The 14,500-nt window shown below is 44.4% G+C and overlaps 1 protein-coding gene across 2 annotated transcripts in view; it reads left to right on the forward strand.

Moving 5' to 3' along the window:
- The first annotated feature begins 14,047 nt into the window (after positions 1 to 14,047).
- The window catches only part of LOC140206253 (mucolipin-3-like), a 71,265-nt gene continuing 70,812 nt past the window's right edge, over positions 14,048 to 14,500 (forward strand). The window contains exon 1 of one of the 2 annotated variants that reach the window (XM_072274576.1): positions 14,048 to 14,101. The gene's annotated coding sequence lies outside the window, so the exon portion shown is untranslated. Of the gene's footprint in view, positions 14,102 to 14,260; positions 14,336 to 14,500 lie in introns of those variants that run through there. The other variant, XM_072274577.1, reaches the window with a different exon arrangement.

The following is a 14,500-nucleotide window of genomic DNA, read 5'->3' on the forward strand; positions in this document are numbered from 1 at the left end:
ACTATTGTGACATGTACAGTGAAAAACTTGTATACTGTTCATACAGATCAAATTATTACACCGTGCATTGACGGAGACAAAGATAAACAATCATGCAGAATAAAGTGTTACAGTTACAGATTGCACTTTTAATCAGGTACAACGGCACAACGAGACGCAGACACAAAATGATAGAGGAAAGTGTTAGCGTTGCTCAAGCCTTCTGTATGTGTTGTTCATAATCTACCTCGTCACGACCTTAAACACAACCGACTCAGGTTTAATAGCACCGGCATGGGTCGTGAAATTTGTTGATTGACCGACAGCAGTACAATGCAATACGTCATAAATATAGAAAACAAAATAACCGAGTCAATCATGTATGTTAAATAGTTAAAATAGTGCAAAAACAGAAATACTAGAAGTGAGGTAGTGTTCACGGGTTCAATGTCGGATGGGAGAGGGGAAGAAGCTGTTCCTGAATCGCTGAGTGTGTGGCTTCAGGCTTCTGTACCTCCTTCCTGGTGGTAACAGTGAGAAGAGGGTCTGTCCTGGGTGGGGGGGGGGTCTTAATGTGGACGCCGCCTTTCTGAAACACCTTTCCTTGAAGATGTCTTGAATACTACAGAGGCTAGTGCCCACGATGGAGATGTCTAACTTTACAACTTACTGTAACTTCTGTCGACCCCTCCCATGCCAGACAGTGGCGCAGCCTCTCGGAATTGTCTCCACCTGTAGAAGTTTTCGAGTGTTTTAGGTGACAAACCAAACCTTCTCAAACTCCTAATGAAATGCAGCCAGACTCCTAATGAAATAGTGCAAGACAGTCTGCCTACTCTCGTGTTTAAAGTCATGATGAGGTAATCTGCGAGATCAAGAGTCAATCTCATTGGACAAGGGAAACACAGTTTGATAAAAGCATCTCTCCATAGATGCTGCCTGGCTGGCTGAGTCGGCCAAAGTTTTGTGTGTTTCTCTACATTCCAGCACTTGCAATATCGTGACTCCAGTTTGAATCGACAATCTGAATAAGATTTTAATCTGGCGTCTCCCCCCTTCCTTCCCAGTGCCGAAGAAGGCACCATAAGACATAGGAGTAGAATTAGGCCATTTGGCCCATCAGGTCTGCTGCCATTTCATCATGGCTGATCCATTTTTTCTCTCAGCCCCAGTCTCCTGCCTTCTACCCATATCTGTCCATGCCCTGACCAATCAAGAATTTTCCAACCTCTGCCTTAAATATACATAAACAGTACAAAGTAAATGTCAGGATACTTGATAGTGTGGAGGAGCAGAGGGATCTCGGGGTACATGTCCACAGATCCCTGAAAGTTGCCTCATAGGTGGATAGGGTAGTTAAGAAAGCTTATGGGGTGTTAGCTTTCATAAGTCGAGGGATAGAGTTTAAGAGTCGCGATGTAATGATGCAGCTCTATAAAACTCTGGTTAGGCCACACTTGGAGTATTGTGTCCAGTTCTGGTCACCTCTCTATAGGAAGGATGTGGAAGCATTGGAAAGGAGATTTACCAGAATGCTGCCTGGTTTAGAAAGTATGGATTATGATCAGAGATTAAGGGAGCTAGGGCTTTACTCTTTGGAGAGGAGGAGGATGAGAGGAGACATGATAGAGGTGTACAAGATAATAAGAGGAATAGATAGAGTGGATAGCAAGTGCCTCTTCCCCAGGGCACCACTGCTCAATACAAGAGGACATGGCTTTAAGGTAAGGGGTGAGAAGTTGAAGGGGGATACTAGAGGAAGGTTTTTTACTCAGAGAGTGGTTGGTGCGTGGAATGCACTGCCTGAGTCAGTGGTGGAGGCAGATACACTAGTGAAGTTTAAGAGACTACTAGACAGGTATATGGAGGAATTTAAGATGGGTGCTTATATGAGAGGCAGGGTTTGAGGGTCGGCACAACATTGTGGGCCGAAGGGCCTGTACTGTGCTGTACTATTCTATGTTCTATAAACACTTGGCCTCCACAGCTGCAAAGAATTCCACAGATTCGCCACTTTTTGGCTAAAGAATTCCTCCTCATATCCATTCTTCTATCTATCTATCTAGCTTTCTTCTAAAAGGACAGCCCTCTATTTTGAGGTTGTGTCCTCTCATTTTCTATCAAGACCTTTCACCATTCAGTGATTCCCTAGTGGGCTCAACCATGAGCTGCTCTAAAAAGTCATTTTGTATGTATTCCAGAAATTACCCCTCTTGGAATCCTGCACCAACCTGATTTTCCAAATCTACCCACATTTTGAAATCCCCCATGACTATTGTGACATTGCCCTTTTGGCATGCATTTTCTGTCTCCCATTATAACTTGAAGACCACATCGTTCTACTGTTTGGGGGTCTGTATACAACTCCCACCAGTGTATTTTTACCCTTAGCTCTATCCACAATGATTCAACATCTTCTAAAACTAGTTAGATCGAAAACTAGTGTATTATGCTTGAACAAGGGAGACTACAACAGGATAAAGGAGGAGTTGGCTAATGTGGATTGGGAGCACAGGATATTTGGTAGGACAGTTGAGGAACACTTGAATACTTTCAAAGAGATTTTTCACAGTGCTCAACAAAAGAATATTCCAGTCAGAAGTAAGGACAGTAAATGTGGGGAGAGCCAGCCTTGGATAACTAAGGAAATAAGAGATAGTATCAAATTAAAAGCTCGTGTACAAAGTCGCAAAGAGTAGTGGGAAACTGGAGGATTGGGAAAACTTTAAAAAGCAACAAAGAACAACTAAACAAGAAATAAGGAAAGGGAAGATAGAGTATGAAAGTGAATTAGCACAAAATAAACAAACAGATAGCAAAATTTTTAATAAATATATAAAGCGGAAGAGGGTGGCTAAAGTCAATGTAGATCCCTTGGAGGACAAGAAGGGGAAATTGATATTGGGTGATAAGGAAATGACTGAGGCATTGGACGACTATTTTGTGTCGGTCTTCACGGTGGAGCACACGTCTAATATGCCAAAGAATGATGTTATGGACGAAATGGGAGGTGAGGACCTCGATAATATCACTGTCACTAAAGAGATAGTGATGAGCAAACTAGAGGGCCTGAAGGTAGATAAGTCCCCTGGTCCTGATGGGATGCATCCCAGGCTGCTGAGGGAATTGGCGGAGGTGATAGTAGATGGGTTGGTAATCACTTACCAAAATTCTCTAGACTCTGGGCAGGTCCCAGCAGATTGGAGGACAGCAAATGTCACGCCACTTTTTTTTTTTAAAAGGATGTAGGCAGAAGATGGACAACTATCGGCCAATTAACTTAACATCTGTAGTCAGGAAAATGCTTGAAGCTGTCACTAAAGAAGAAATAGCGAAACATTTAGAAAGGAGTGGTTCCATTAGACAGACGCAGCATGGATTCAGAAAGGGCAGGTCCTGTTTGACAAATTTACTGGAGTTCTTTGAGGACATAATGAGTGCAGTGGATAGAGGGGAACAGGTGGATGTTGTATATTTGGATTTCCAGAAGGCGTTCGATAAGGTGCTGCACAAGAGACTTATAAATAAGATATAGATGCATGGAGTCGGAGGAAGTATATTGGCATGGATAGTGGATTGGTTAACCAATAGAAGGCAGAGAGTTGGTATAAATGGGTGTTTCTCCGGTTGGCAGTCAGTGGTGAGTGGGGTGCTGCAGGGGTCGGTACTGGGCCTGCAGCTGTTTACTATTTACATTGATGATTTGGAAGAGGGGACTGAGTGTAACATAGTAAAATTTGCTGATGACACTAAACTGAGTGGAAAAGCAAATTGTACAGAGGATGTGGAGAGTCTGTAGAGGGATATAGATAGGTTAAGTGAGTGGGCCAAGGTCTGGCAGATGGAATACAACATTGGTAAATGTGAGATCATCCACTTTGGAAGGAATAATAGAAGATCAGATTTTTATTTAAATGATGAAAGATTGCAGCATGCTGGTGTGCAGAGGGACTTGGGAGTGCTTATGCATGAATATCAAACAGTTGGCTTGCAAGTACACAGGTTATTAAGAAGACAAACAGAATGTTGGCCTTCATTGCTAGAGGGATTGAATTCAAGAGCAGGGAGGTCATGCTGCAACTATACAGGGTACTGGTGAGGCCGCACCTGGAGTACTGTGTGCAGTTCTGGTCTCCATACTTGAGGAAGGATATACTGGCTTTGGATGCGATGCAGAGGAGGTTCACCAGGTTGATTCCAGAGATGAAGGGGTTAACCTATGAGGAGAGATTGAGTTGCCTGGGACTATACCCTCTGGAATTCAGAAGAATGAGAGGGAATCTTATAGAAACATACAAAATTTTGAAAGCGATAGATAAGAAAAAAGTAGGAAAGTTGTTTCCATTGGTAGGTGAGACTAGAACTAGGGGACATTGCCTCAAGAGTCAGGGGAGAAGATTTAGGATGGAGATGAGGAGAAACTGTTTTTCCCAGAGAGTGGTGAATCTACGGAATTCTCTGCCCAAGGAAGCAGTTGAGGCTTCTTCACTAAATATATTTAAGAAACAGTTAGATAGGTTTTTACATAGTAAGGGAATTAAGGGTTATGGGGAAAAGCCAGGTAGATGGAGCTGAGTTTACGGACAGATCAGCCATGATCTTATTGAATGGCGGGGCAGGCTCGATGGGCTGGATGGCCGACTCCTGCTCCTGTTTCTTATGTTCTTACATTCCGACCTTATGTCACCTCCTTCTAATGACTTAATTTCATTTTTACCAACTGAGCCAAGCAAACCCCTCTGCCTCCTGTCAGTCTTTTCAATACAATATGTATCCTTGGACATTAAGCTTCCAGTTATAATCTTCTTTCTGCCATGATTCAGTGATGCCTACAACATCATACTGGCCAATCTGTAACTGTGCTACAAGTTCATTGAATTTATTCCGTATATTGCGTGCATTCAAATATAACACCGACATTCGATTTTGTCTGCCTGTTATGTTGCAGCTCACCCTGTTGACTGTAATTTTGCCCTGTCATTAGTCTCTCTTTGCTAGGAGTCTCACTACACATTGCCTCTGTTTGTAAACCAGCTACCTCATTTTCAGCATGATCACTCCATCTCCCATCCCCACGCCAAATTAGCTTAACCCTCCCAAACAACTCTAGCCAACCAGCCTGCAAGGATATTGGACCCCCTTGAATTCAGATTTAAACTGTTCTTTTTAAGAATATAAGAAATAGGAGCAGGAGTGGCCATTTGGCCTGTCAGACCTGCTCCGCCATTCAATAAGATCACGGCTGATCTGGCCATGGACTCACCTCCACCTACCCGCCTTTTCCCCACAACCCTTAATACCCCTACGATGCAAAAATCTATCCAACCTTGTCTTAAATATATTTACTGAGGTAGCCTCCACTGCTTCATTAGGCAGAGAATTCCACAGATTCACCACTCTCTGGGAAAAGCAGTTCCTCCTCATCTCTGTCCAAATTTTACTCCCCGAATCCTGAGGCCATATCCCTTAGTTCTAGTCTCACCTACCAGTGGAAACAACTTTCCTGCCTCTATCTTATCTATCCCTTTCATAATTTTATTTGTTTCTATAAGATCCCCTCTCATTCTTTTGAATTCCAGCGAGTACAGTCCCAGGTGACTCAATCTCTCCTCATAGTCTAACCCCCTCATCTCTGAAATCAACCTGGTGAACCTCCTCTGCATCGTCTCCAAAGCCGGTATATCCTTTTTCAAGTAAGGAGACCAGGACTGTATGCAGTACTCCATGTGCGGCCTCACCAGTACCCTGTATAGTTGCAGCATAACCTCCCTGCTTTTAAATTCAATTACTCTAGCAATGAGGGCCAACATTCCATATGCCTTCTTGATAGCCTGCTGCACCTGCAAACCAACCTTTTGTGATTCATGCACAAGCACTCCCAAATCTATCTGCATAGCAGCATGCTGCAAAATTTTACCATTTAAATAATAACCTGCTCTTTCATTTCCTTTCCAAAGTGGATGGTCTTGCATTTACCAACATTGTACTCCATCTGCCAGACCCTTGCTTAACCTATTAATATCTCTCTGCAGACTCTCCGTATCTTCTGCACAATTTGTTTTTCCACTCAATTTAGTGCCATCAGCAAACTTAGATACACTACACACAGCCCCCCTTCCAGATCGTTAATTGATATTGGGATAGTTGTGGGCCCAGCACTGACCACTGTGGCACACCACTCACCACCAACACCCATGTATCCCAACTCCCTGCTTTCTATTGATTAATAAATCCTCTTTCCATGCTAATACATCAGCCCCAACTCTATGCATCCTTATCTTATGGATAAGTCTTTTATGTGACACCTTATCAACTGCCTTCTGGAAATCCAAGTAATGCCCATCTGTTCCCCTCTGCACTCATTATATCCTCAAAGAACTCCAGTAAGTCTGTCAAATAGGACCTGCCTTTTCTGAATCCACGCTGCGTCTGCCTGATGGATCCATTTCTTTCCAGATGCTTCGCTATTTCTTCTTTAATGATAACTTCAAGCATTTTCCCAACTACAGATGTTAAACTAACTGGCCTATAGTTAGCTACAGATGTTAAACTAACTGGCCTATAGTTACCTGCCTTTTGCCTACAAACTGTTTTGAACAGTGGTGTGACATTCACCGTCTTCCAATCCACTGGGACCTGCCCAGAGTCCAAAGAACTTTGGTAAATTATCACCAAAGCCTATACTATAACCTCTGCCATTTCTTTCAGTACCCTGGGATGCATTCCATCAGGACAAGGGGATTGTCTACCTTTAGCTGCCCTTTTCCACTTTATATACGAAGGGTGATTGATAAGTTCATGCCCTAAGGTAGGAGTCAATTTTAGAAAACCTAGCACATTTATTTTTCCAACATTTACACACTTAGTCTAATGGTGGTGGAGCATATGGATCCCTTCTTTGTAGAAGTCGGCGTCTGGGACCTCCAGAAGTGGTCTACAGCAGGGGTGATTGATAAGTACGTTGTCTAAGGTCGAAGGAGATGAGGAGAAACTTCAAACTTCCTGCATTTTCACTCAGAGTTGAACTGGACGTGTATGTAACGAGAGCTGTACAACTCATTTCCTTCTACCTTAGGCCACAAACTTAACAATCACCCCTGCCGTGGACCACTTCTACAAAGAAGGGATCCGTGTGCTCCATGACCACTGGACTAAGTGTGTACATATAGGAGGAGACTATGTTGAAAAATAAATGTGCTAGGTTTTCTAAAATTGACTCCTACCTTAGGTCACAATCTTATCAATCAGCCCTTGTAACTGTAAAATCTTTTATCATCTGTTTTTATATTTTGTGCTAGTCTATTTTCATAATCTACTTCCCTTTCTTTATTAGAGATCATTTCACTGAAGACCCGACACAGACTGGGAGATCGTTTCACTGAAAGACCCAACGCAGACTGGGAGATCGTTTCGCTGAAAGACCCAACACAGACTGGGAGATTGTTTCGCTGAACACATCTTTCCCTCCCCGCCCCTCTCTGCTTTCCACAGGGATCGCTTCCTAAGTGTCTCCCTTGTCCATTCGTACCCCCCATCCCTCCCCACCGATCTCCCTCCTGGCACTTATCATTGTAAGCGGAACAAGTGCTACACCTGCCCTTACACTTCCTCCCTTACCACCATTCAGGGCCCCAAACAGTCCTTCCAGGTGAGGCGACACTTCACCTGTGAGTCGGCTGGGGTGATATACTGCATCCGGTGCTCCCGATGCGGCCTTCTATATATTGGCGAGACCTGTCTGATGCAGACTGGGAGATCGTTTCGCTGAACACCTACGCTCTGTATGCCAGAGAAAGCAGGATCTCCCAGTGGCCACTCATTTTAATTCCACGTCCCATTCCCAATCTGATATGTCTATCCACGGCCTCCTCTACTGTAAAGATGAAGCCACACTCAGGTTGGAGGAACAACTCCTTATATTCCGTCTGGGTAGCCTCCAACCTGATGGCATGAACATTGACTTCTCAAACTTCCGCTAATGCCCCACCTCCCCCTCATACCCCATCCGTTATTTATTTATTTATATTCACACATCCTTTTTCTCCCTCTGTCCCTCTAACTATACCCCTTGCCCATCCTCTGGGTTTCCCCCCCTCCCCCTTGTCTTTCTCCCTGGGCCTCCTGTCCCATGATCCTCTCATATCCCTTTTGCCTATCACCTGTCCAGCTCTTGGCTCCATCCCTCCCCCTCCTGTCTTCTCCTATCATTTCAGATCTCCCCCTCCCCCTCTCAAATCTCTTACTATCTCTTCTTTCAGTTAGTCCTGACGAAGGGTCTCGGCCTGAAACGTCGACTGTACCTCTTCCTAGAGATGCTGCCTGGCCTGCTGCGTTCACCAGCAACTTTGATGTGTGTTGCTTGAAATTCCAGAATCTGCAGAATTCCTCGTGTTTGCCTTTCTTTATTGCTCGCTTAGTGGTTCTTTGTTGCTTTTTAGTGTTTTCCCAATCTTCCAGTTTCCCACTGCTCTTGGCGATTTTGTACGCACCAGCTTTTAGTTTGATGCCTTCTTTTATTTTCTAAGGCTGGCTCTCCCCACCCTTACTGTCTTTGCTTTTACCTGGAATATAATTCTGGTGAACACCATGAAAAATCTCTTTGAAAGTCTTGTACTGTTCTTCAACCATTCAACCACCTAGCCTGTGTTCCCAGTCTGCTCCAGCCAAATCCTCCCTCATCCCATCGCAGTCTCCATTGTTTAGGCATAATACACAGGTTTTAGATCAAACTATTGCATCCTCTATTTGTATGAGAAACTCAATCACACTGTGATCACTCTTTCCAAGAGGATCCCTAACTACAAGATCATTAATTTTACCCGTCTTATTGCATGGGACCAGATCCAATATAACACGTTCTCTTGTAGGTTCAGTGACATACTGTTCAAGAAAGCAATTACGAGTGTATCCTATGAAGTCTCCCTCAAGACTACCTCAACCAACATGATTCACCCAATCTATGTGCAAGTTAAAGTCCCCCATGATAACTGCTGTTCCATTCTTATATACCCAAGATATTTCTCTGTTTATTGCCTGTGCCACTGTAATGTTATTATTCGGTGGCTGATAGACAGTGATTTTTTACCTTTACTATTTCTAATCTCTATCCAGATGGATTCAGCATTCTGTTCCTTAGATTTTATATCATCTCTCACTATCGCCCAGATCTCATCTTTAACTAAGAGTGCTACTCCACCTCCCTTACCTTCCTGCTTATCCTTCCGTATTACCTGATATCTTTGGATATTTAATTCCCAGTCCTCTCCACCCTGCAACCATGTTTCTGTAATGGCCTCTAAATCATACCCCTTTGTACTGATTTGTGCCACAAGTTCACTGATCTTGTTTCAAGTACTGAGGGCATTCAGATAAAAAGCCCTTACACTCATTGTGCTTTTAAAATCTGGATTTTTGCATTTGCGTTTTCTTTTTTAACTTTTGCTTTTACTTTATCTTTATCCACACTTTTTTCTTTTACCTTATCCATACTTCTCCAATCTGTTGTACCCACCCCCTACTATTTAGTTTAAAGCTCTATCCACAGCCCTTGTTATGCAATTCGCTAGGATCCAGGTCCCATCACGGTTCAGGTGGACCCCATCCCTTTGGTACAGCTCCCTCCTTCCCCAATACTGGTGTCAATTTCCCATGCATTCAAACCCACTTCTCCCACACCAATCCTTGGGCCAAGCAGTTAACTCTCTAATCTTCTTGGCCCTGTGCCAATTTGCAGGTGGCTCAGGTAGTAATCCAGATTACCACCTTTAATCCAGAGATTACCACCTTTCTACAGGTCATACCTTCCCCAGAAGAGATCCCAATGATCCAGCAATCTGAACCCCTGCCCCCTGCACCAGTGTCATCAGCCGCACACTCACCTGCCAAATCATCCTATTCTTGCCCTCACTGGCACGTGGCACAGGCAGCAATCCAGGGATTACTACCCTGGTGGTTTCTCAGCGATTTACCTAGCTCCCTAAAGTCTCTCTTCAGGACCTCCTCACCTATATCATTAGTGTCAATATGTACCAAGACTTTTGGCTGCTCACCGCACCTTGGAGAATGTTTTGGACCCAATCCGAGACGTCCCTGATCCTGGCACCAGGGAAGCAACATACCATCTGGGTGTCTGTATCGCGCCCACAGATCCTAGTCTCTGTTGCTCTGACTAAGGAATCTGCTATCAACACTGCAGGGGAGAGGGGAGAGGGGAGAGGGGAGAGGGAATATATTACAAGACAATCTACCTCACCCCAGCCTGATGAGCCAAAGCCACTCTACAGACCAGCACAACCCAAATGAATGGCCACTTCTTGCACTTGAATTATTATTATTTGCCCTTTCTAATGAATCCCTCTTGCTGATTGGCTCAGATCAGAAAAACTGCTCGGAAAATCTGCCTTTAAAATCTTGATCATTGCCCTGAATAAAAACTAGCTTTTTGCACACACCCCAAATGTGGATTGTCCAACTCCTCCCCTTTCCTTTCCAGTCCTGAAGAAGGGCCTCAGCTCAAAACGTCCTCTGTGTATTCATTTCCAAACGTATTGCGTGACCTGCTGAGTTCCCCCAGCATTCTGTGCGTGTGCCTCTCGATTTCCAGCATCTGCAGAATTCCATGTGCATGCAACTGGATAAGAGTTCAGATCCCACGTGGGAATCAAGCACCCTAAATTCAGTTAATTCCAGTTATCTGATGTTAATGTTGATCTTTAAATTAGAAGGTTGTGAAAATGTCCCAAGCTTAATTATCCTGCTTACACCCATACTGCAAGTACTGACCTCTTCAAAGCTGCGGAGACACACTCAGTACATCACAGACACCAGGCTCCCCTCCATGGACTCTGTCAACACTTCTTGCTGCCTCATTAAAGCAGCCTGCATAATCAAAGATGTCATCCAACCTGAACACTCTCTCTTCTCATCTCTTCCACTGAGCAGAAGCCACAAGAACGTGATAACATTTACCACCAGACCCAAGGACAATATATATTAATGATTTAGATGAGGGAATTAAAAGTAACATTACCAAATTTGCCAATGACACAAAGCTGGGTGGCAGTGTGAAATGTGAGGAGGATGTTATGAGAATGCAGGGTGACTTGGACAGGCTGGGTGAGTGGGCAGATGCATGGCAGATGCAGTTTAATGTGGATAAATGTGAGGTTATCCACTTTGGTGGTAAGAACAGGAAGGCAGATTATTATCTTAATGGAGTCAAGTTAGGAAAAGGGGAAGCACAACGAGATCTAGGTGTTCTTGAACATCAGTCACTGAAAACAAGCATGAAAGTACAGCAGGCAGTGAAGAAAGCTAATGGCATGCTGGCCTTCATAACAAGGGGAATTGAGTATAAGAGCAAAGAGGTCCTTCTGCAGCTGTACAGGGCCCTGGTGAGACCACACCTGGAGTACTGTGTGCAATTTTGGTCTCCAAATTTGAGGAAGGACATTCTTGCTATTGAAGGAGTACAGCGTAGGTTCACAAGGTTAATTCCCGGGATGGCGGGACTGTCATATGTTGAAAGATTGGAGCGACTGGGCTTGTATACTCTGGAATTTAGAAGGCTGAGAGGGGATCTTATTGAAACATATAAGATTATTAAGGGATTGGACACGCTGGAGGCAGGAAGTATGTTCCTGCTGATGGGTGAGTCCAGAACCAGAGGCCACAGTTTAAGAATAAGGGGTAGGCCATTTAGAACGGAGTTGAAGAAAAACTTTTTCATGCAGAGAGTGGTGGATATATGGAATGCTCTGCCCCAGAAGGCTGTGGAGGCCAAGTCTCTGGATGTTTTCAAGAAAGAGATGGATAGAGCTCTTAAAGATAGCGGAATCAAAGGTTATAGGGATAAGGCAGGAACTGGATATTGATTGTGGATGATCAGCCGTGATCACAGTGAATAGCGGTGCTGGCTTGAAGGGCCGAATGGCCTACTCCTGCACCTATTGTCTATTGTCTATTGACAGCTTTACCTCTGTTACGTACCCCGTAATGGGTTAAAGAACCAGCAGAAATGGAAAACAGCTGGAGTCTGGTATTGCTGTTATCATAAGTTATTTTTATTAGTAACTACACAATACAGTAATATATAACCAGATAAATCAAACAGGTTAGCAGAACTTATGCATATACAGGTGTGTAAATATAAAACCCAAATTTCTTCAAGCTTAGGTGGTAAGGGCTACAGTCTTAGAATGATAGGTAAGAAAAGTTCAGTTCAATGCTCAGGTTAATTAATGAGAGATATTTGTAATCCAAAAGGCGAATGTTGTGAGAACATTCCATGACAGCAATACAGATAACAATAGTAGTAGGTTTTATCTCCGAAGTTGTTCCACTCCACACATGAAATATCACCAACAGTAATATTCAACGAATATCCTTTCAACACAAGTGGTACCACACCCGAATTCAGCTACAGGACATCTCAAGGTGGTGACCACAGGATACTCAAACAGAATCCACATATGGATTATCACCAACAGTAGCTTATCACTAAGGGGACCAGTTTCAAGGGAACCACCATCCAGGCAAGGATCAACACACCAGAATATTCCACAAGGTTACCCCAAGCACACACGTGATTTGATTAACGCCACTTATCCAGTTTCACGACATACAAAATAACTCCAACAGTGATTTCCCATGGGGTGCCTTTCTTCAGTGAACTACCACACCCAAACAAGGGTAAAACACAAGTGGTATTCACAAAGGTACTCCCCTCACCAGAGAACCCACTCCTGTGGATTAACTATGTGACAGTCACACCTTCGTATTCAAATGGAATTCAAACTCACCCTCACAGGCTACAGAGGAGACAGTCTGAACAGTGACCTCTTTGTCACTAGGTTTCTTCTGTTTCAAACCTTCCTCTCCCCTCTGCAAACTTGTTCTAGTTGCAGAATACTTGTGAGAGTCTTTATTAATACTCAGAATCAATCTCAACTCACCCCTTTTGGGCTACTGAAAGTTTAAACCAGCGACCGACTCACTGGTGTCTTCCATTGACCGAATCCATCTTGACTCTAACTGTGTGTGTCTGTGTGCCCGTAACTGTCCTTGAAAAAAGTAAACACGCTGCAGAGAAACCATAACATCGATTGTCCATCAAATAACTCCGCCTCTCTCTCTCTCTTTCCATGGCAACCCAGAAGCTGACAGCAGTAGTCAGTGTCCTTGTAAAGGTGTAAACACCAGCTGAAAGGCAGACTCTGCCCCTCTCTCTCTCAGCAGAAGTCCAAAAGTTAGATTCAGTTCTCTCTAGTGCCTTAAAGTGACAGTCCACAGCAAAAGGGAACCCTAGGGGTACATAACACCTCACTGTTATAGGATTATTAAATGTCCCCTGGTACGATAAGTGGACTTTAGACCTCACTATTTACCTGCTCATGACCTTGCACCTTATTGTCTCCCTGCACTGCCCTTTCTCTGTAACTGCAACACTTTATTCTGCTCACAAACAGGAGCAAATCTGCAGATGCTGGAAATCCAAGCAACACACACGAAATGCCGGAGGAACTCAGCAGGCCAGGCAGCACCCATGGAAAACAGCACTGCCTGCATTCTATTATTGTTTTGCCTTGTACTACCTTTAAAACTGTCAAGGACATATGATGCCGGATAAGGGCCAGTAACATCATGAAGGGTCCCACACACCCTGCTCACGGACTGTTTGGCCCACTCCCATCAGGGAGGAGGCTATGTAGGACCACCTGACTCAAAAACAGCTACATTCCCCAAGCAGTGAGGCTGTGATCACCTCCACCCTCTAACCCACCCCTCCACACCCCCAGCTACCATTTTATCACCTCCTGTCAGTCACTTGAATCTTGAACCTTACAGCTGTTGAATTATTTCTATTACCGCCACAGGCTGGGGGTTTAAATTAACGACGCCTGCTCTGAAGCCCAACCTGACCTCGAACGTGTATGTGAAACTTCGCTTTCAAGTTTGGCGACATTTAAAACTTCGCGCGGAGGGTCGAACCTGTGCGCGGGTCGCCGGCGGTGCCCCGGAGCGCGGATTGACGGGCGGCCGCCGTGACGTGGCCTCGGGGCGGTCCCGCGTGTCCGTCCATCAAGTCTCTTTAACACCTTTCCACTGCGCTCCAGCCCAGCAGGTGAGTCCCTTGTTACAACCGTCAAATAATGGCTCGTTTTGAATGCACTGGCGTTGATGAGGACTCGACGTTTCTTGTTGACGCCACAGCGAGCAAGAGCAGGATAAAGCCAACCGGTGTAGTTTAATTTTGCTGCATAGAGATCAAGTGCTATGGAAAGTTTCGTGAGTGGTCTCACGGAGTGTGAGATGCAGGTTCTCTCTCTGCATTCGGCGTGCCCTGATGTAAAATAAGGTTTGTTTTGAGTGAATCATAGATACCGGGTCCCCCATGGCAAAACGCTCGAAATCGGGTAAAACCTGCAGTTATTTAAGCCTTTGAAGGAGTTAAACACCGTCCATCGTTTACTGCCAACCGCTCCTACCACCAGTTCTGAACGACGAGAGATTGCTTGTTAAC

The sequence above is a fragment of the Mobula birostris genome, chromosome 12 (genome assembly GCF_030028105.1).
Source record: "Mobula birostris isolate sMobBir1 chromosome 12, sMobBir1.hap1, whole genome shotgun sequence".
In the NCBI taxonomy this organism is placed as follows: Eukaryota; Metazoa; Chordata; class Chondrichthyes; order Myliobatiformes; family Myliobatidae; genus Mobula; species Mobula birostris.